Raw genomic sequence first — 20,647 nt, forward strand, 5'->3', positions numbered from 1 at the left:
TCAGCTCATGCACGAGCTTAGTTTGGGCACGAGCTCTCCTTCTGTACCTTACGTCAATCAGTAACCTGCCACTTAATTGGCTAAGCAAAGCGGCACCGGAAACAAGCCCCTTGAAACGCCATGTTGAAGCCTGAAAAAATCGTTTAATTTTGGCATTTTTCACTAGCCTAGCATTCCCATTGAAATGAATGGGGCGGGACTTGTTCACTTTCTCCAGTTTTTATAATACCTCCATGCTTGGGATACAGTCATCCAACACTCCTCAAGGAACACAGTGTGCAAAGGGAGAGAGAGGGAATGTAAATATGAATTGCCCTCTGCTGCCACCCTCAGGAATATTACAGTTACAGCAGGCAAGCTGGTGTATCCCAGTCAGTCACCAAGCAAGGACAAGCAGCCATGGCATATTACATGGCTGATATGACTGGGTCAAAGATAAAACATGAATTTTATTTTGTCCCCAATCTGTATATTATCCCCGCCCCCGAAAAAGAATAGTGGTAATTCTGTCATGAGTAATTACAACAGATCTGTTGAAGTCATTGATGCTTATATGCATCTAGATTCTCCTTCTCTTTCAGTCAAGTACACTCAATGTTAACCAACAGGAAGTCCATCTTAGGTAAAGTCACGTTAATTTATCTTAAAAGGCAGTTTTATCAAAGTGTCTCTCTCTACTAAAAAAATAGCAGCCATCTCCAATGAACGCAATGAATTTAAAAACTAGTTTTATTGTCAGATGCACTCTGGTTGATACACCATGCAATATAGAAGAGAATATGACAGAAAAACATGAAAAATAGTACCTTTCTTTATTCACATTATGTTGCCATGGTATGCTATCAGAGCATTTCTTGTTTGAGAAGCGAGAACTACACAGTGCTGTGCTGGCAATGGTATCAGTCTATTACAGCAGATAGGCTGTATTCTATTTTACAGGTAATTTTGAATCCTTAAATTAATCTATGGAGAAAAACATTAAGACATTACATTCCAACATTGTCTCAGTCTCGAGTGTGAATGCAGAGTTGGATGCATTTCAAATTGGAAAGAATGACAGAAGCAACGTTCCACAAAAATGATCACAAAACAGCTTGATATCTTGCCTTGAGTGAAATGGAAGCCCTCCTCTCTGCGGTCGGAATGATGCCTACGTTCAGTGAAATGGACGCCCACACCTCTCTGCGGTCAGAAGGTATGACCTTGAAAAAAAGTCTGTTCCACTAAATATAAATCGGTAGATTTTTAATATGTTAATTAAATATACCTAGGGATTACAAAAAAAACTTGGAATGTTTACTATTGCCATTTGTTTTATGTCAAACGCCAGATTGACTGGCCTATTTGGTCAGGCTTGGTCATCGCGATTGGTTCTGGGCAGTTTACTGTACAGTAAATCACTTCCAGCATAGCAGACAGCTGCATCCCGCCACACTAACAGCAGTGAGTAATCAAGAATCTTCTGCAGAACTCTTCAAATCCGGACATGCTGAATCTAAAGCTCTTCACCCACTGTTGTGTGACGACCAAAAAAAAATAAAGACGCCGAGACCACTATGGTCATTCCCAAGTGGTGGTATCCGGCGATGGCAAGGTGCCAACACCAACACAGTGTTCTGTGGCAGTATTCTCTGCCTTTTCCTTCTAATCGAGATTAAATAGCCTATGTTCAAGATGACGGAAAGAATCATCCTGACCGCAGACAGGTGGGCGTCCATTTCACTCAACGTAGGCATCATTCCGACAGCAGAGAGGAGGGCTTCCACTTCACTCAAGGCAAGATATCATCAACAGGTGTGGGAAACGGTGACTAATTCGCATGAGTCTACTTCCATGTCACCAGGGGTGTTGATCTGCTGGAGCAAGGCCATGGGCTGCCACTTTGGTTTGCCAGTGATCTCATTTTACTTAAAAACAGACAACATTGACGGGCAAAGTGAGGCTTTGTGAAACACTGAAACAGTCAATGCAATTATAGGCCTAATATGATGACACCTGACACCTCTTGTTGTACTTCATGTAGTTCAATATGAAACGCCAGCCTGAAAAAGTAGGCCTATTGAAGTGTTAGATATTGTTATGGACAATAACAAATGTTGTGCATCTCATATAGTTTATAAATAGCAACGACTGAAAAGTAAAACAGCAGTTATAAAACACACACTTTGTTTCGCTCGCTTCGTGCCCAACAAAACCCCTCAGATGTGCTATAGTCATGAAAAACAACAGGATATGTAGTAGATGTAGAATTTATGAACAAGTTTGGCAGTGACTGCCTTTGCCCAAGTCACCTCTCATGACTCCTGTGCATGGGTGGGATGTTCTCAACCCTATTATCATAGACTCCATCATCATACCAGCAGGGCTACCAGTGTTTTGCTTTTGGGCTGAAATGCCAGAAGGCATGGACCCTTGTGGTGCACTAGCATCTGAATTATGTTTTGAGAGGAGAGATTACAACGAGGCTACACAATCAAATGTGCTGCTGGTGCATGCCAACACAAATACAAGTGATTACATGTCAGTTTAGCACTCTACAGTCCATATCACATACTGTATAGCGATGAGAAGCTGTCGATGTGGTTACAAAAGCAACAACTGAATGAATTGTGCTGCTGGGTTGTCTCTGACAGGAAACAATTGAAAAAGCCGGAAAAAATCATAGTTCTGTTGCCATTAGTGATGCGCGGGCTAGCCCAGAGCCCATGGGTCCTGTGGCCAGGGCAGGTTGTTGTTTTTTTTCGGTGGGAAATGGTAGCGGGCGGGTTGGGTCAACGTCGCAATTATTCCAGCTATTTTAGTTATATGTAGGCTATCCGTTCATTTGCTTGTCTATTGTGCAAGGATACACTGGGATGTTCACCCTCTCTTCCCGCTCGCTCATGCACAGCACACAGGCAGCACATCCGAAGTACTCTAGCCCAAAGCCATCGATATCTCAAAGTTGCGACACTACCATTGACTCCCTTGCACAAACAATGGCGGCACATCCGGTATGTCATGGTCGTTGAAAGGAACTACTCAATGGGAGAATGAATGAATATCTCAGGTGTTATAAAAATACTTTTCTACAGGACTTATGGTCGTGTGCATAATAATGAATTTTCATTGAGTAATATATGTATGTGGAAATACAGTTTATAGTAATTTTCATTGAGTATTTACCGTAAATATTAATGCGATCGCTGCTGTCAGGGACCAAGGGAACTACTGAGGCTACCCACTAACCACGTGACCGCTCTAATCTGGCTTTAACATGGAAGTCAACGGCTGTTGCAACTTTGAGATATCGATGGCTTTGCTCTAGCCTACACAGCAGCGAGCTGCACAGGTGCGCCTAGCTTTTTTTTTTAGGTGCACCAGCACAAAATTTAGGTGCACCCACATTTTTCCTTGCATCGCCTTTAGCGCCAAAAGGTCACCTTTTATCGCTCTCCTTTCATATAATGTGAATGATTTTTTAACAATAAGGCATAGAAAAAGCTTCTCTTTATATGAAACACATTATATAAGGAATATATCATTTATTAAGATTTTTTAAAGATTTTATATATATACAGTGCCTATAGAAAGTCATCATACCGTTTTGAAATGGTTACTTTTTTTGTCTTACAGCCTGAAATCAAAACCCATTTAAAAAAAAAATCTTTTCCAGTTGTATTTACAAATGTAGCTGTACAACATCAAAATAATGAAAAAAAATGTCAACAGTTCTGAAAATTAATAAAAAAAAATAAAAGCTAGAATAACAGGGTTGGAAAAGTCATCATACCCCTGACTTACTTTGTAAAGCTTCCTTTTGCTTTCATTACAGCCATCAATCTGTTTGGATATGTCTCTATTATAGCTTTGCACACCTAGATAGGGGAATATTTGCCCAATTTTCCGTGCAGAAATGCTAAAATGTAGTCAAATTCTGTATAATGGCGATGGACTGCTCTCTTCAAGTCAATCCACAGATTTTCTATAGGATTTAAGTCAGGGCTCTGACTTTGCCACTCAAGGATATTCACCATCCTATCCTTAAGCCACTGCTTTGTTCTTTTGGCAGTATATGTTTTGGATCATTGTCGTGTTGGAAGGCGAATGACCTGCCCATCTTCAGCTGTCTAGGAGAGGGACGCAGGTTTTCCTTAAGAATGTGGGTGTACTCAGCATCCATTTTCCCTTTTATCCTGACCAATTGCCCAGTCCCCGCTGAAGAGAAACATCCCCACAACATAATGTTGCCCCCACCATGCTTCACACCAGGTATGGTATGTTTTGGGTGGTGTACTGTGTTGGTTTTCGCCAAACATTACGCTTGGAGTTCAGTGCAAAAACACATCTGGAATATTCTGCTACCATGTGGAAAAAGCTTTTATGGTCAGATGAGACTAAGATCGAACTTTTTGGAGACTAAGATTGAAGTTTTTGGACTGAGCTCCAGGCGCTAACCAAACACAGTATACACAACACACCCACAACACACCATACCTACTGTGACGCATGGTGGGGGCAACATTATGTTTTGGGGATGTTTCTCTTCAGCGGGGACTGGGCAATTGGTCAGGATAGAAGGGAAAATGGATGCTGCCAAGTACACCCACATTCTTGAGGAAAACCTGCGTCCCTCCTAGACAGCTGAGGATGGGGAGGTCATTCGCCTTCCAACACGACAATGATCCTAAACATACTGCCAAAAGAACAAAGCAGTGGCTTAAGGATAGGATGGTGAATATCCTTGAGTGGCAAAATCAGAGCCCTGACTTAAATCCTATAGAAAATCTGTGGATTGACTTGAAGAGAGCAGTCCCTCGCCATTCCCTACAGAATTTGACTAAATTTTAACATTTCTGCACGACAAATTGGGCAAATATTCCCCTATCTAGGTGTGCAAAGCTATAATAGAGACATATCCAAACAGATTGATGGCTGTAATGAAAGCAAAAGCAAGCTTTACAAAGTATTAAGTCAGGGGTATGATGACTTTTCCAACCCTGTTATTCTAGTTTTGAATTTTTTATTAATTTTCAGAACTGTTGACTTTTTTTTATTATTTTGACGTTGTACAGCTAAATTTGTCAATAAAACTGGAAAATATATTTTTTTAAATGGGTTTTGATTTCAGGCTGTAAGACAAAAAAAGTAACTATTTCAAAAGGGTATGATGACTTTCTATAGGCACTGTATATATATATGTGTGTGTGTGTGTGTGTGTGTGTGTGTGTGTGTGTGTGTGTGTGTGTGTGTGTGTGTGTGTGTTTGTATATAATTATTTAGGCCTATAGCCTATATTCTATACTGAAAATTCTGATATTCATGACATGACTATTCATATTACAACTCCGCCTCTTTAATTCAGCTGTCGGCTTGAAGCCTCAAAATATTGTAAACAAAGTAGGCTAGCATAGTTGGCTAGCTTAATAGTCTACCGGTTGGACTGTTCAGCTTCCCCATGTGTGTTTAAGTTTCAAGGTAGGCTAATACCTTTTCTCCTCGGGACAAGCCCTTTTGAGTCTTTGAGTTGGAAAACATTGACATGATCAGTCAATGATCAGTCAAGTCAAGATCAGTCTTGAATGCAAGAGTTTTAAATACAATTTGTGCATCATGCTATGATGCTAACCGGATTTTATTATAATTTTAGCTTGTCGTCTATGCGTCATGGCTTTCACGATTCTGAATGAGCATGTGAGGGGTGGGTGTCCATTGAGCGCGCACGAGAGAGAGAGAGGGAGAGGGAGAGCGAGAGGAAGCGGGCCAAGGAGAGGGGGCTTACTTCTACACAGTTTGGATAAGTTGCACGCATAGTCTACAATGAAAACGTGTGAAAGAAATGTATGCTTTCACCCGAGCAGCGTCAGTGCGACCTAGATTTTTTTTCAGGCGCACTCTTAAAATTTTTGGTCGCACTCTGGAGCCCTGAGTTGAGAGGGAGAGCTTGGGACAATCAAACAGCAGTACAAGGTGAGCAAAATCCCTTGTTAGTTACCATGTGGTTTTCTGTGGCAAATCATGACGTAGTAGACTGATATCTGGTATCTCTTTTCTTTTCTTTTCCATTTTCGCGGGTTGGGTTAAAAATCAGAGCGTAATTTTGCGGGTCAGGGTTGGCTGTCACGATGAGTTGGGATGGTGTGGGGGTTAAAAATCCTTAACTGTGTGTGTGTGTGTGTGTGTGTGTGTGTGTGTGTGTGTGTGTGTGTGTGTGTGTGTGTGTGTGTGTGTGTGTGTGTGTGTGTGTGTGTGTGTGTGTGTGTGTGTGTGTGTGTGTGTGTTCCTATAAATGAGCAGGGACTGTGGACCCAGTCTGACCAATGGACAAATGAGTTTTATTTACAATGATTCATTAAAGGCGAGACAGCATGACTTCATCTAAAGATACACCAGCTGCTCTAACTAGACAAGGAAATTGTTATGGTTTACTGGAAGTACCTTTCCAGACTGACGGAAGATGCCGTCATCCCCATTGTCCATGGATCACACTAAATCATACCCTAATTAGTGTCAACCTGGCTATCCGGAGCAGACAGCTACTGACACAGTCATGCAGAACAGTGAAACACCGCAAAATCATAATATTCCCTAAGGACAGTTCAAGACTTAGAATTAAAAAACAATCATCTCATATGTGGAAGAACACATAACATAACACACAACACATAACATGAGTCCAGGACATAGGTTACTTATAAATAAAACAATAATTCTGAATCATATACTCTGTGTGATAAATTATATTATTAACATATTATATTATTATTAACAACCAAAAACAAAGTTCACTGTTTCAAATTCAACTGTCAACCGATGCAGAAAGATTTCTGTCTGCCTCACTGCTTGACATACAGGTTGTTGTACAGACAGTATGCAACAAATATCAAACCCTCTGACTTAGAACATCTGGGGATGGGATTGGGAGCATGGGGATGGGGTATTTGTTAATTGGAATACATCATATGCTAAAATATCATATGAGCTGTGTGCATTGGCTACAGGCCTATGTCACATGGGTGGATGGGATATCTGTGTCACATGATATGTGTTATATGTATTGTGCTACGGAACATGAAATGATGATGTGTGGAAATGATTATCCCTTTGGATACATTAAAGACTATCTACAGTATCTATAGCTACGTGGGACAGTGCAACAGAAAGATGTGTTACTGTCACAGTCTTGCCTTCAATTTTTTTATCCAGGTTCATGATAATAATAATAATACAAATAATAATAATAATAATAATAATAATAATAATAATAATAATAATAATAATACATTTTATTTATATAGCGCCTTTCTAGACACCCAAGGTCGCGTCACAAATAATGAAATTAAAAATACAGACAATTGAAAAACACAAAATAGCCAGGTGGCAGACAGAGCGGCGTATTCGCACAGCGTTTCTGTAGGCACCATATGTGTAGTAATTAAATATTAAACTAGAAAATGTAATTCCATGGAAGGAATTACCATTGCATGTAAATGCAAACAGGTTGCTGTGTAAGCATTGTATTAGTTAAAAAGACAATAGATGACACTAAAGGACTGAAATTAAGTTGCCAAGTTCAAACAAGAGTTGCAAGCGCTGACACTTTGTTTAGTAGCCTACTGAAGTTCACCTGTGCAGTTTCAATGTTCAAGTTAAATATCCCAGATAGCAAAATGGCATTGAATCAACGTTGAAAGGATTCGTTGAATCTGCATTGAACTCCGAAGTTGTTTCGACATTGAAAGCGCTCGATGAGATTGCCGTTGAAACAACATCACCATTTCAATCATCTAAAACGTGGATTCAATGTTGATTCAACCAGATGTAATTGCCGTTGAAATTACATTGAAATTTCAATGATAATCAAACGTTGATTCAACACTGATTCAGTCCTCATTCAATGGTACTAATATTGAAATTTGGTTGATTCAACATTGAAAACGTGTCATAAACATGCTTTACCGGCAGCTGGTTCCAGAACCTCACTGCGTAAGTTAAAGTGTCACGTTGTCCCAGTAACGCGATTTCCTGTTATAAACAAACGACCTGCAAGTGGCATTTTCTATTTCCTCACCGTGTTGTTTATTTCAAAATGAAAAATGAATTTTAAGCGGTAAAAGTCACTACCATGTCGAGGCGTGTATGTATGCTTCTGGTGTAGGCTACTGTTCACGCTAGCATGGGGGGGGAAAGTGTATAATGTAACGGCAAGCTGGGCTAATCTATGATTACATGAAGTTAGCTAATGCTAGCGTGAACGTCTCCTTTTAGTACACCAGAAGCATACATAAGCGCCTCGACATGGTAGTGATTTTTACCGTTTCAAATTCATTTATTTTAATTTTGAAATAAACAACACGGTGAGGCGATAGAAAAAGCCACATGCAGGTCGCTTGTTAACAGGAAATCGCGTTACCGGGACAACGTGACACTCACTCATGCACTGTATGAATACGGTCAAATACAATCTGGTTGTATCGGCTGGCATAACATGTCCGTAATAAATACAGTGCAACAAACTGCGCTTTGAACAGTAAAAATGAATTTAAAAAAGCACAGTTCACCAAACATACCATTGCCATAATAACCATGAATTCAAGTTGGCTTAACATACAAGTCTTACTAAGCTAAATGAATAACAAAGGTGTTTAATATGAAAACAATCATTTTATTCCTTGTTAATGACCTTCACATACAAAAAACAAAGATGGCCTGTTCAATTAATGCAAACAACTCTACTACAAGTTCAATGTGAAGGGTTTTGTCAAAAATGAGTGTTTACTCTGAAGTCAACCATCACATATTTTGCACACATTTTGCCATGACTAACTCAAAGTTATTATTAGGTACAAGAACAGCAGTGTGTTGACATCAATGTTTGGAATTATCTAAATGTACAACTGAAACTGACTGACGGAAGTCATTTGTGAAGGTCAACAATATCGACCTGTGATGCATATAGAGCAGCTATGCCAGTTCAGATTTCTCTCTTTGTTGGGCCTATATATACAAATTGTAGGTTGTAATGAGAAAATATGATAAAATAATCATATTTCAACATGGGAGTCAAAATGTCCATCAGATACTGGAAATCAAAATCGTATAATGTACTCACTGGGTAGGATGCAAGGTATCTATGACGAGAGCATAGTAGCTGCAAAATAAAATTACCAGGATACCCTGCTTCCTCCACAAAAGTAAAAAAATGTGAACAGTCCGTTTCATGAGCTGAACAGAGTTTCTTTCCATAGCTTGCGAAGAAAAAAAGTAGGCCGTGCAGTATGGTGAACATCATGAATCCAACACAAGGAGGCATTCTGATTATTAAAAGGAGAGAGCACAGAAAACACACGTGTCAAGTAATGAGATTTAGAGAGTTTCTAAGTCAAATAATTACTTCCATGGACAAATGGATGGGAGGAGTAAGAGCAGTAAAGTAAAATAAAAAGGAAAAGTACTCGGGCAGAGATGTCTTTCAAAAAAAAAAAAAAGGAATGAGCTAGAAAGAATAAAGTTTGATGAAGTTGTGCAACAAATGAAGGGATACTTACCACAGTTTGCAGAATACCGGAGAAGGTTGAGAACGGAGTGTAGTGGACATCAGGAAGTCAGGCTTATAGGACATCTGAACATCTGCATAAGGAAAAAGAAGAGGGAACACTTTTGGCATACATGTGGAGTTTCAAATAGAGAGAGGGAGAAAGATATCGCTGTGGCAGACCTAGGATGATGAGGTGAGGTGATATGTAGAAGTTATATAACAAAAAGATAGAAACAAGAATTTGGGGATACTTACCACAGTTTGCAAAAGACTGGAGAAGATTGAGAACAGAGTGTAGTGGACATCAGGAAGTCAGGCTTATGGGAATGCAAGAGAAAAAACAATCCTGCCTGGTGCCTTTGTTGAGAGCCAGGACATCTGCATAAGGAGAAAGAAGAGGGGACACTTTAGGCATATATTTGGAGTTTCAGATGGAGAGATGGAGAGGAGGGGGGGGGGATAGCTGTGGCATACCTAGGATGATGAAGTGAGCTAAAGCTATGCAACAAAAAGATAGAAACAATAATTTGGGGATACAGTGGTGACAGAAGACTACTGTTAATGAGACCTGTCATGAGACATGACATTATATGGATATTTAAGACAACCACAATCTACCAAAATGAGAATTGTTAGGTTTGAGCAGCAAAACCCATACGGAAAAGACATAGAAAAACTTATATGCCAGCAATGTGTTTTATATACAAAACGTTTATGATTTACTCTTAATCTATCAGGTTTTTATATGCCAGTGAAATCATTATAAGATCCTTGCTAAATATGTGTAACCTGAAACATACAAAACATTGTAACCTGTAAGGACTGTATGACGTTGTATGAGGAAAACGAGAAAGGGGCCACTTTCAAGAGTAAATCATACAAGTTTTGTATATAAAACACATTGCTGGCATATAAGTTTTTTCTATATTTTCCATATGGGAAGAGCTGACTGACGAGCCCACCACGACCCACTAGGATTGCATTGCTAGCAGTGAAAAATGATTGCCTAAGTTTTAGAAGTTTGGGCAGCAAAAGCGCTGGCTGACGAGTAAATGGTTTGAAATTGTTTGAAAGGCAATATTTGATGATGGTTTTCTGATTAGTCAGTGAAACAGTGGGTCACACCTACGACCAGAGTCGCCAACGCATATGCAGATCATTATTTTACGTGTGTCGGTAATATTCATAGCTCTCTCGCTACCGAGCTCAGCGGATCAACGGTCCCAGATGTCGAGAGCTTCCTTCGGTAGCAGCTAGCAGCTAAAGCTGGGTCACGGCAAGGGCTGGAGCTCTGCAAGCTAATAAGCTAACGGTTAGCAGTTAGTTCTGGTGCTCCAATCTTCAAAATGGATGTAGCTGCTACCTGCTAATGGTAACCAACCAACCAACACTAGACTAACCATCCACGTATCGATAACAATTTAACCGTGAATCAATAGCAACCTTTCCAACTTCAAGTCTAAAAACGAATATTAACATAATAGCTAATCTAGCTGCTAACTCACTAGCATGATGATGTTAGCACTAACGAACAACACATTCAGTTCTTTCACCAACACGGTCGAACTACATCTTGGAATAACCCATTTAACAACTTTTTCTAGTTTAGTTTCTCAATAGTGACCGATAAAAAAATGAGAAATGTCGAACTTACCTTTACAAATGTTAAGCCGATACTTCTATTTCTTCTTCTCTAACGTTTGCAGTGCAGCGAGAGGATCCAGCTCCTCTGGGAGAAAATTCAAATAAAATGCTGCTTGCTGATTGGATGGTTGATTAAAGCGCGTACCAAAGCTCTATTCTAGAATCTTTGGCCCATACCCTCGGAACATTGACATTGAAACAATGTTGATGAAATGCTTAACTTTTAATCATGGGAAACACAACCTTTAAGCAATGTTGATTCAACGCCAGTTTTTCAACGTTGAAATTATGATTACACTTAAACATTGAATTGATGTTGACTTTTTAACTTCAACCAAACATCAACCAATCTGACCAATTTTCAACTTTAAATCAATGAAGTTTGCTATCTGGATATGCACCAAGTGTTCCACCAAATACACTATTGAATTTGTCGTAAGAAATAGTAAAGATTGAATCAATCTCATCAAGATTAGGCTACTGAGCCAAATTGTTAGACTGGTCACTTTACTGGGAGATTAAGGAAATATCAACAACGTTAACGTTAGTGAGAGTGTTAAATTGTAGGCTGCGTGTACAAAACCGCTAGAGCTGGAATTTTGATTTGCGACGAGAGTTAAACGTTATTTTGAGCTATTAAAACATTATTGTTTTAGATGGATGCCAGAAAATGCTGATTACGGTTTGTAAGGCTAAAGCCTAAGCCTACAAAGTGTTTCTGGAACTTTTAATTTAGTCAGACCTGTGTGATAGATAGAAGAATATGGCAAGCTTTAGCCTACACTAGCTCATATCCAGAAGAATGCATGACGGAAATAAGTGGACCTACAGTGGATAACTTGACCATAAGGTAATTCGGAATTCGTTGTCCTTACGTTTAGCTATGTTCGTTATAGAGATAGCCTACGTGGCTGTGATCATGTAAAAGCTTGACAGACGCCCGTGAGACTGTTTGTTGCGCTGGAAAATTGGCAAGATTGCATTCTGTGCTACAAATTACAATCAACGTTAACTGGCTGCAAGCTTTGTGGATTTAAATATTGACATAATGTGTTGGATGGCTACACTGTAATGGAGGCGCGGCACGGTATCTAGCCTACCCCAACAGGGTATTCCGAACCGCAAACTGGGGCAGTGTGGGCTTGTGTGGTCTATCCTATGAGTCTATCGTGCAGGCCCAGTGTGACAGATAATTTACGTTTCCAATGGTTGCAATGCCACCTAGACGTTCAGGTTTCACGGCAGTGGTGGACTGTATTTCAGCGTCAGATTGCTTCTAGTGTTGTAGCCTAATGTTTTCACAGATGTAAGCTATTAGAAATGAGCTTGTAGCCTTCTGTAGAAACGACAGAAGAATGCTTAAACGTGCAACTGGCGTACTGATTGTCGTTAGCTAAATACAGGCTATAACGTTACCTAGAGCCAACCGGTTAGCCTAGTATAGGACAAGCCGTAGGCGGTGGGCCGGAATATCGTCGGTCTGCGGAAACATAAATAGGCGTTTCTATCTAAGTCGGAAACACCCCCTTTTCTTCTTTAACATCCGGTCTAACATGTATGTCAAAGTAAGGGCACAGCCCGCTTTCCATTAGCATTGAACCAAACTTAGTAAAGCAGAAAGTTTAAACGCAATCCAGCAGAAGAAGTTGAAAATGGTTGTGCAGTGCATTGTTGTAGGCCTACTTGTTAAATAGATTATCCGTTACGAAAAAAATGTATTGTACTGCAGTATCACGACAGTATTCCTATAATAATTACACATCAACGCCTACAGTTAATGCAATTATTTGGATACGAAAAAAACGATATTCATAAAGTTACCACTGCATAAGCACCATGCTACTGAATTGTCAAAAGTCAGTTCTTTATTGGCCATTTGTGCATAAACCATAGACAAATTGGAATTCTTGTGCAGGCCCTTCAAGTCAAATATTTAAAAGCAGACATGACAAATATTTAAGAGCATACATGACAAAAACATGATTCATACAAGACATCAGGCAAACATTGACGTCAAATTATACTGTGTACCCAGTCTAAGAATAGCCTACAGTCCCACAGAGGCAGAGTAGTTTAAGTTCTACAGTAGCCTACAGTGCAAATCCTGCGTCCCTGAGACTGTGTTTGTGTGTGTGTGTGTGGGTGTGTGTGTGTGTGTGCGTGCGCAAGTGTCACACATCCAAGATATTGCACCCTGTCCCATGTGGATACAAGTGCATACTTCTCATATTGCAGTTTAGATATTGCACAGTTGTCCCATTGATATTGCACCGGATTTCCATATTGCACAAGATATAAACATTTTCCCATAATAATATTGATATTGCACATGATCCCCACATTCCACTGTTAGAATATTACTCAGTCACATTGTTGCTGCACAGTTGTCCCACTAACAATATTGCACCTGATTCATATTGCACATTGTCCCATTAATAGTATCGCACAAGATATTGCACATTGTCCCTAGTATTGCACATAATCTCCACATTACACTGACAAAGTATTGCACATTGTCCCCTTGTTAGCCTTGCATGTAGTCCCATATACAGTACAGTATAAGATATTGCATATTGCCCTTATTCCCCTTTGTAGTATTGCACCTTTCCCATATTCCACATGTTTACAGGTTTGTCACAAGTTGTATGTGCAGTGTTTGTGTCTGAACAGAGAGTGAGCTGGGTGAAAGGAGTCTTTGATGATTCTCTCTGCTCTCTTCTGGCAGCGCTGTGCTTACATGTTTTCTATAGAGGGAAGTTTTGTTCTTATGATCCTCTCTGCAGACTTAATAACATGTTGTAGAGCCCTTCTCTCAGCCTGTGTGGTGTTTCTGTACCAGACAGTGGATTGTAGGATAGGCCTACTGTACAATACAATATTGGACACAAAAATGCTGCAGTAGTGTCTTCCCTTCACTCCTTTGTGAGTCACAAATCAGCTGGCAAAGCATTACAGTCTCATAATATTGCTTTGCATTTACAAGGATTTAGCTCAACAATACACAAACCTAACACATCATTCCCCCCTCCCCATTGATCCTCCATCCCTGCAGCACCCTCTCCGATGAAGTAGTCCATAGGCTGATTACAGTCAAATGTCTTTCACTATTCCCAGGCTGTGTATCCCAACAAATTAAAAATATTGATTAATATCCTGGTCATTGAGCAAATGTGTTTAAGGTATATGGAGCATTATGTAATCAGACAGCATAGCTCAAGTTCATACTCAATATGGATTGTTCAATAAAGACACAACAACCATTTATTTGCAAAGTAGCCTAAACTTTATTATAGGACAAACCCAGAAGAGATCAACTTTTTTCATGTTTCATAACAGTTTAAGCACCAAGCATGCATTTTCCCAACTTTTGTTAGAGAACAAATGTGCAAATGCGCAATCCTGTAGATTTCGCCAATACTTTGTTGTAGAACAAACACAGAAACTTCTGCAGGCCATGCAAGATAAAATAAATAAAAGTAAAACAAAATCTTGGCCTGTGTGTGCATTTGTATTTGTAGATCACATATTCTGAACAACAAAAGAATAATTTGTAGATCACATATTCTGAACAACAAAAGAATAATTAAATAAGAAATAGATATAAACATCAAATAGCCTGCTAACGTTACATGAAACAATTGAATGGCAACTTCACTTCATTACTAATAACATTACTTTCAGAACCTTTTGTAATTTCAGAACCAATCCATACAGTTTCATAGAAGACCATGATACAGGGCTAAGGGCTTAACTATCAATCTCATACATACCTCCATAATGTACCACCGTTTTCAAATGGCTCTGCATGTGCGTTTCCACCCTGGCATAGTCACCCTTGTACTCTGGGCAGAAAGGGCAGTGGAGCAGCGTGCATCCTGGGTCTGAACAACTTCGTAATTGCGGCTTCTGACCGCTAGACAGTATGGAAGAATGTAACTGCAGTGATAGGAAGACATATGGAGAACATTAACTTATTAGAGAACATTATCCAACTTCTGCTAAGATTCTAGTAGTGATCAACTAACAGGCCTCTAAAGTCAAACTGACTATTCATGGATTTCCATCAGGTCCCTTTCCACAGGTGTATACAATCAAGCACCTTGATTATCAATGCAGACTGCATGGTGCTTGATTAATACACCTGTGCAAAGGGACCTGATGAAACCCATGAATTCAAGTCCATTTGCACAGGTGTATTAATCAAGCACCATGCAGTCTGCATTCATAATCAAGGTGCTTGATTGTATACACCTGTGTAAAGGGACCTGATGAAACCTATGAATACAGTATTAGTAATTGTACTGGTCAAACGTTGTAGAACTCCTAGATGTCTTTGTTTTACATGACAATTCTCAATAATTCTTTATGTCAATAGGAACATAACAAATGAACCTTTTGGTTTTTAATTATGGCATCACTCATGTAGCAAATGCATCACATCATTGCAAGGATCTTCGGCATAGCCAAAACAAATTCAGCTCGATTCAGCTCCACTACAGTCACTAATCAGAATTTAGGGTAATTTGGTGTTAACTGTAACCATTTTTGAGGCCGTTTAAAACGCACCAAATCAACAGGCCACCTGTTCACCACTCAACAGCCGCAGAAAATAGTTACAGTTAACCCCCAAAGTACCGAATTTAGTTAGGTTAGGCTACGTCTTCACTTTATATGGGTTTAGTTGAAAACAATGTGCGTTGCTAGCATGCTTTTAACGTTACCAAATAAACACGATGACTAATTTTATCACGTATCATTTTAAGTAGGCCTACATATTTTCATACAAACAAACAAGCACCATATCACAAGCAAACAATCTATTCCTCCGTTCTGCTTACTTTCGCCTTGCTACCCATATTCTAATATAACGCTGGAATTGCTTAAATGGTAGGCTAGTATAAGACATAGTTATAGATATAGAAGTTACTTACGTCTCATCGGTTTAGCTGCAATTTCTCTGCTATCGTAGCTTCTCCGTGGCTTCGACGAGGACTTCAGAGGACTTTTACAAACTGATAAAAGGAAGTCAAAATCCGGAAATTAAGCATTTCCCAGAATGCAGTGCAAAGCTCCTTCTGATTGGTTGACTATTCACGACAGGAACGCCTAATTGGGGAGTTTCTTGCAACATATGTAACGCCCATGCCGCAGACCGACCCTCCTCGTGGGCCGAGCCTCGATATTGTGCATTTCGTGATTTCTCATCCGCAGTGCACGATTTTTTTTGCTAATGACATTTTTAAAAATCCGCCAACCACTACGGACATTGTTTCCAACTTTGTTTCGCGCATGTTTGATGAAGAAATCGTTTTAAATGCTCACCGTTTTAAACAGGCAAATTCACTAGACTACTACAGAAATCCCATTGAAATCTGCTGCGTTCCCTTGACAACAGGAAGTAAACAACGTGGGATGGCACTTGCGTACCGCTCTCTTGAGCATGGACGCCGTCAACTTCTAAATTTGACTGTTTTTAATTATTTTATTTACGAATTTGCAATAGCTCAATCCATAAAATCCGGGCTGTATTCTTTGCTGATGTGGAACATCTTTCTGTGGCAGATAATGGACTTCCAACTTCAGAGGTAGCAGCTAGGCCTATCGATATTGGTAGCATTTTGTAGGCCTATATAATGATCAAATGGCGTTTGGCATAGGCGAGACTAAATGCAATATAGTTTTATGTTTCAGATGATTGTTCTAATAAATTGCGTATTGTTTGCGGAACTGTGTGTGTGTGTGTGTGTGTGTGTGTGTGTGTGTGTTTCTTTCATTGTCATCGTCTGTCATCTGTAAAGATGTGGTGAGCAACCTTGGGTGGGCTGTGCCTGGATGGGCTTGTCATTGTAAAAAAAACAAAAACATTGTAGTACAGAATGACAATATCTAAGCACATACACGTGTGCTTAGATATTGTCATTGCAAATATGTGCTGCATGCATGTAGCTGGAAATACAAAAATCCCTGTAGGCCTAACTCTAACTCAAAATGTGTGCAGTGTGCACTTTCATGGGCAAACCTGCACACAACAGAAAGTGTGATAGCTGAAAATGCCATAGTGGCATATAACCAGAGAGACGACGTTCAAGAGGTGCCAGCTAATGTTGGATATCACTGAGAGTAGCCTACTACTTGCTCTTCACCAACAAAGAGCATAGAGCACTGAAGAGAGAAAAAGACAGTGAAGGTTTGTATTAAAATGCTTATTCTCTGAGGATCTGGTTTCTGCAAGTAGGCTAGAACAAGACATTAATAAACTGCCAGTCATAATCATGTACCCCTGCGGTCAATACCCTGGTGAGTGTGTAGCAGGCCTTTTTAGGGTTATGTATAAAATGTTTGTCATAAAATGTAACAATGGGTTTCCTGGAATAAAACAAGATAATCTGCATTTTCATCGGTTTTAACTTTATTCAGAGAATGTACAAATTACTTTCTGTTCAAGGAGAGTAGCTGTGTGCACATCAAATTACTTTCTGCCCATAAGGGTATGGTAAGAGGCATAAATTGCATTTATAAAATCATTTCCCACTTTACAAAATGCCTCTGGTAACAGTAGCCTGTCCCCGTCACATCAGAACACATACTGTTGCTGAAAAGGATTTTAACTTTTTACCACAAGATAACACATTGTGTAACAAGTGGAGACTGCACATTCACATTGCATACAGCATGCACTGGCAACTGACACAAGGGTGCAATGTTAAGTCATAATATGAACATGCAATTAAAAAAAAGCAGGATTGGTAGGATTAGTTTGCAGGTGGGTCCAGAAGGAGACGTACAATGGAGTTCAGGGAGAGTATGAGAAAAAGTGTTCATGAGGCAGGAAGATTTGGGGAGGGACCGGTCATTCAGTCTGGAAGTAATGCTGTGACGCTGGGGTGGGGGGTGAAAAAGCCATGAGCACACTGATGGCTTTGCAAATGGCTTCAGTAATGCAAGCAGCAGACATACTCTCTGTTGACACTTCCCTCTCCACAGTCAGCTTGTGGTCAAGGGGCTCTCAATGGTGAAGGCTGACAGCATAGGTGTTGGGGAAGTGAGCCAGAAGTCATCTTGGACCTAGGTTGATGTCATCTCTAAGTACTGTGTGTTATCTAGATAAAGATAAGGTTGAAGGTTTACACTGATCACTGAAATATGCACAGATTCAACATAATAATTTAATATAAGGAATACAAGATAGTTGACACAGCCCCCAGCACCAAAAACCGTTTTGGAACTGGTTCACTGCCAATGCAAAGCCCTCAAACAACAAAACAATCGGTAATGTGTTAGCAAATGATTTATACAGTCGATTTTTAAAAAATGAGCTACACTGCTTGTATGAAATCATAAACTCAAAAACGAAGGGAGATAGGGAGACTCGGCCCACCGCCTAATAACATTCAGGTTAGTGCAGCTGTGATATTAGGCATAGGCTACTTCAACGTTAGACCAGATACTTGATTACTGACAGCTGAGCACTGACGTAACAATTAATCTTTGCCGCCAACGCGCCTCAACGTTAACTCTATGGGAATTTTAAAATCTTTTATCGTAAATATCTCTACATGTATAAAGTTCACAAATGTGAAAAATATATTGGACTAATCTCCGTTACAAGACCTTTGTAGGAGTGTTTGAATGACGTCAAACGGTTCAGTGGTTTTAGTGTTATTATTGGTCGGAAGAAGAATAATTATCCCGATAATAACTAGAAATGCAATTCCAAGGAATTACCAGTGCATGAAAATGCAAAAATAGATAGATAATGTAGATATGGTTACTAAGGTGTAGCTAGGGTAAACATGGTGGTTGCATAGTTTACAGAGAGTTGATAGTGTGAAGGTAGACAGTTTAAAGCTGAAACATTCCAGTTCTAACTTAACTAATGATTTCTATTCATGTTAAAATGTTGATTAGCTAACTTAGCTAATGATTTCTAGCAGTTACGTTAAAAATGCTAATTATGCTAGCAATGCTAACTTTACTAACAATGCTAACCAGGTTGATTAGCTAACTTAACCGATGATTTCTAGTAGTAATGCTAAAAATGCTAACTATGCTAACAATGCTACATTTGCTAACAATGCTAACCAGGTTGATTAGCTAACTTAGTTGATGATTTTTTTGTAGTTATGCTAAAAATGCTAACTATGCTAAACATGCTAACAAGCTAACTTGCTAGTGAGGACTTTTATTTTGAAACATTTGTTGCAAGGGTATCCATTGTGGCCACTATCAGGAAACAAGAAGTTACTGCAGTATAATCATGTTGGTTGCTATGGAAACGGTCATAAACGCTTAATTTTAATGGTTGTTATGTTGGTTGCTAGGTACATGGAGGTTTCATGTAGTTGACTGGAGTCATAGTTGATGATAACTGACAGATGGAATGGTTGAACAGTTAAATAGTTGAGTAGTTTCAATGGTTAAATGATTTAATGGTGTATTATTGCAGTGAGGACTTTTATTTTGAAACAGTTGTGGACAGAGGAAACAGTTAACAGGATATGTAGTCGTCAGAGAGATTGTATGCTTATACACTAATCCAGCGCGAACTTTATGGGCGCTGCCATCTTGAATATCGCCATTACTGCGTGCCTGCGAGTGTGACGAGTGACACTTGTCTGTGCTTTTCAATGAAAGCATCCTGTCAGAGAATGTCTAACGAGAGGACTGCTAATGAATGAAAATGTCAGGTGAAAGGGAACATTGGATCAATGATGTCAGACTGTACCAAAACTTACCAATGAAGGTAATTTATTAACACCATAAGGTATTAAGACGTGTATTAATGACAGCTAACTTCTGCAACAGCCGCCTATGGAACCAACGAGCTAATTTCTTAGCAGCCAGGCACGCAGTAATGGCGGTTTTGTGTTACTTCCGTGTTTCGCTGGATTAGTGTATAGCCAGAGAAACTGACAGTTGATACAGGTGTAATCAATTTAACTGGCTAGTCTTAAGAGAAGAGTGTATATGCTTGAAGCCTGAGACAGAGTAAATAATTTAAAAGTTGAATGTAGTCTAATTAGTGTTGATAGACAGAGAGTTTAATGGATGTTGATAGACAGTTTAATGGGTGGATGAGTGAATGGTCTGAAGAAGATGAATGGATAGAGAGTTGGATGGAATGTGCCTTATATTCTTGTAGAGTGGAGAGACACAGCTCTCTACTGAGAGTAGTGGATACAGATACAGGTGTAATCAATTTAACTGGCTAGTCTTAAGACAGCCAGAGTGTGTGCTTAAAGCCTGAGACAGAGTAGATTGTTTAAAAGTTGAATGTAGATCGTCTAATTGATGTTGATAGGCAGACTGTTTAGAATGGGTGGATGAGTGAATGGTTTGAAGAAGATGAATGGATAGAAAGTTGGATGGAATTAGGAAGACTTATGTTGATACAGTTGATACAGGGGAACAGAAAATGTAGTCTCAAGAGAGCCAGTGTGAGAGAGAGAGCTGCTGCACCTGGACTGGCCACCTGGCGTAACATTC

At 39.6% G+C, this 20,647-nt stretch overlaps 2 long non-coding RNA genes across 2 annotated transcripts; both read right to left on the bottom strand.

Moving 5' to 3' along the window:
• Positions 1 to 8,953: 8,953 nt before the first annotated feature.
• On the bottom strand, positions 8,954 to 9,925 carry LOC134075356 (uncharacterized). The gene is made up of 3 exons (XR_009938117.1): positions 9,773 to 9,925; positions 9,528 to 9,609; positions 8,954 to 9,293 (listed from the first exon to the last, which is right to left on the bottom strand). It is a non-coding gene; the product is annotated as an uncharacterized LOC134075356 (long non-coding RNA).
• Positions 9,926 to 14,421: 4,496 nt separating this feature from the next.
• Positions 14,422 to 16,174, bottom strand: LOC134075367 (uncharacterized). Its single transcript, XR_009938128.1, has 2 exons — positions 16,093 to 16,174; positions 14,422 to 15,097 (listed from the first exon to the last, which is right to left on the bottom strand). It is a non-coding gene; the product is annotated as an uncharacterized LOC134075367 (long non-coding RNA).
• Positions 16,175 to 20,647: the final 4,473 nt, after the last annotated feature.

Source organism: Sardina pilchardus, chromosome 1 (genome assembly GCF_963854185.1).
Source record: "Sardina pilchardus chromosome 1, fSarPil1.1, whole genome shotgun sequence".
NCBI classification, from domain to species: domain Eukaryota; kingdom Metazoa; phylum Chordata; class Actinopteri; order Clupeiformes; family Clupeidae; genus Sardina; species Sardina pilchardus.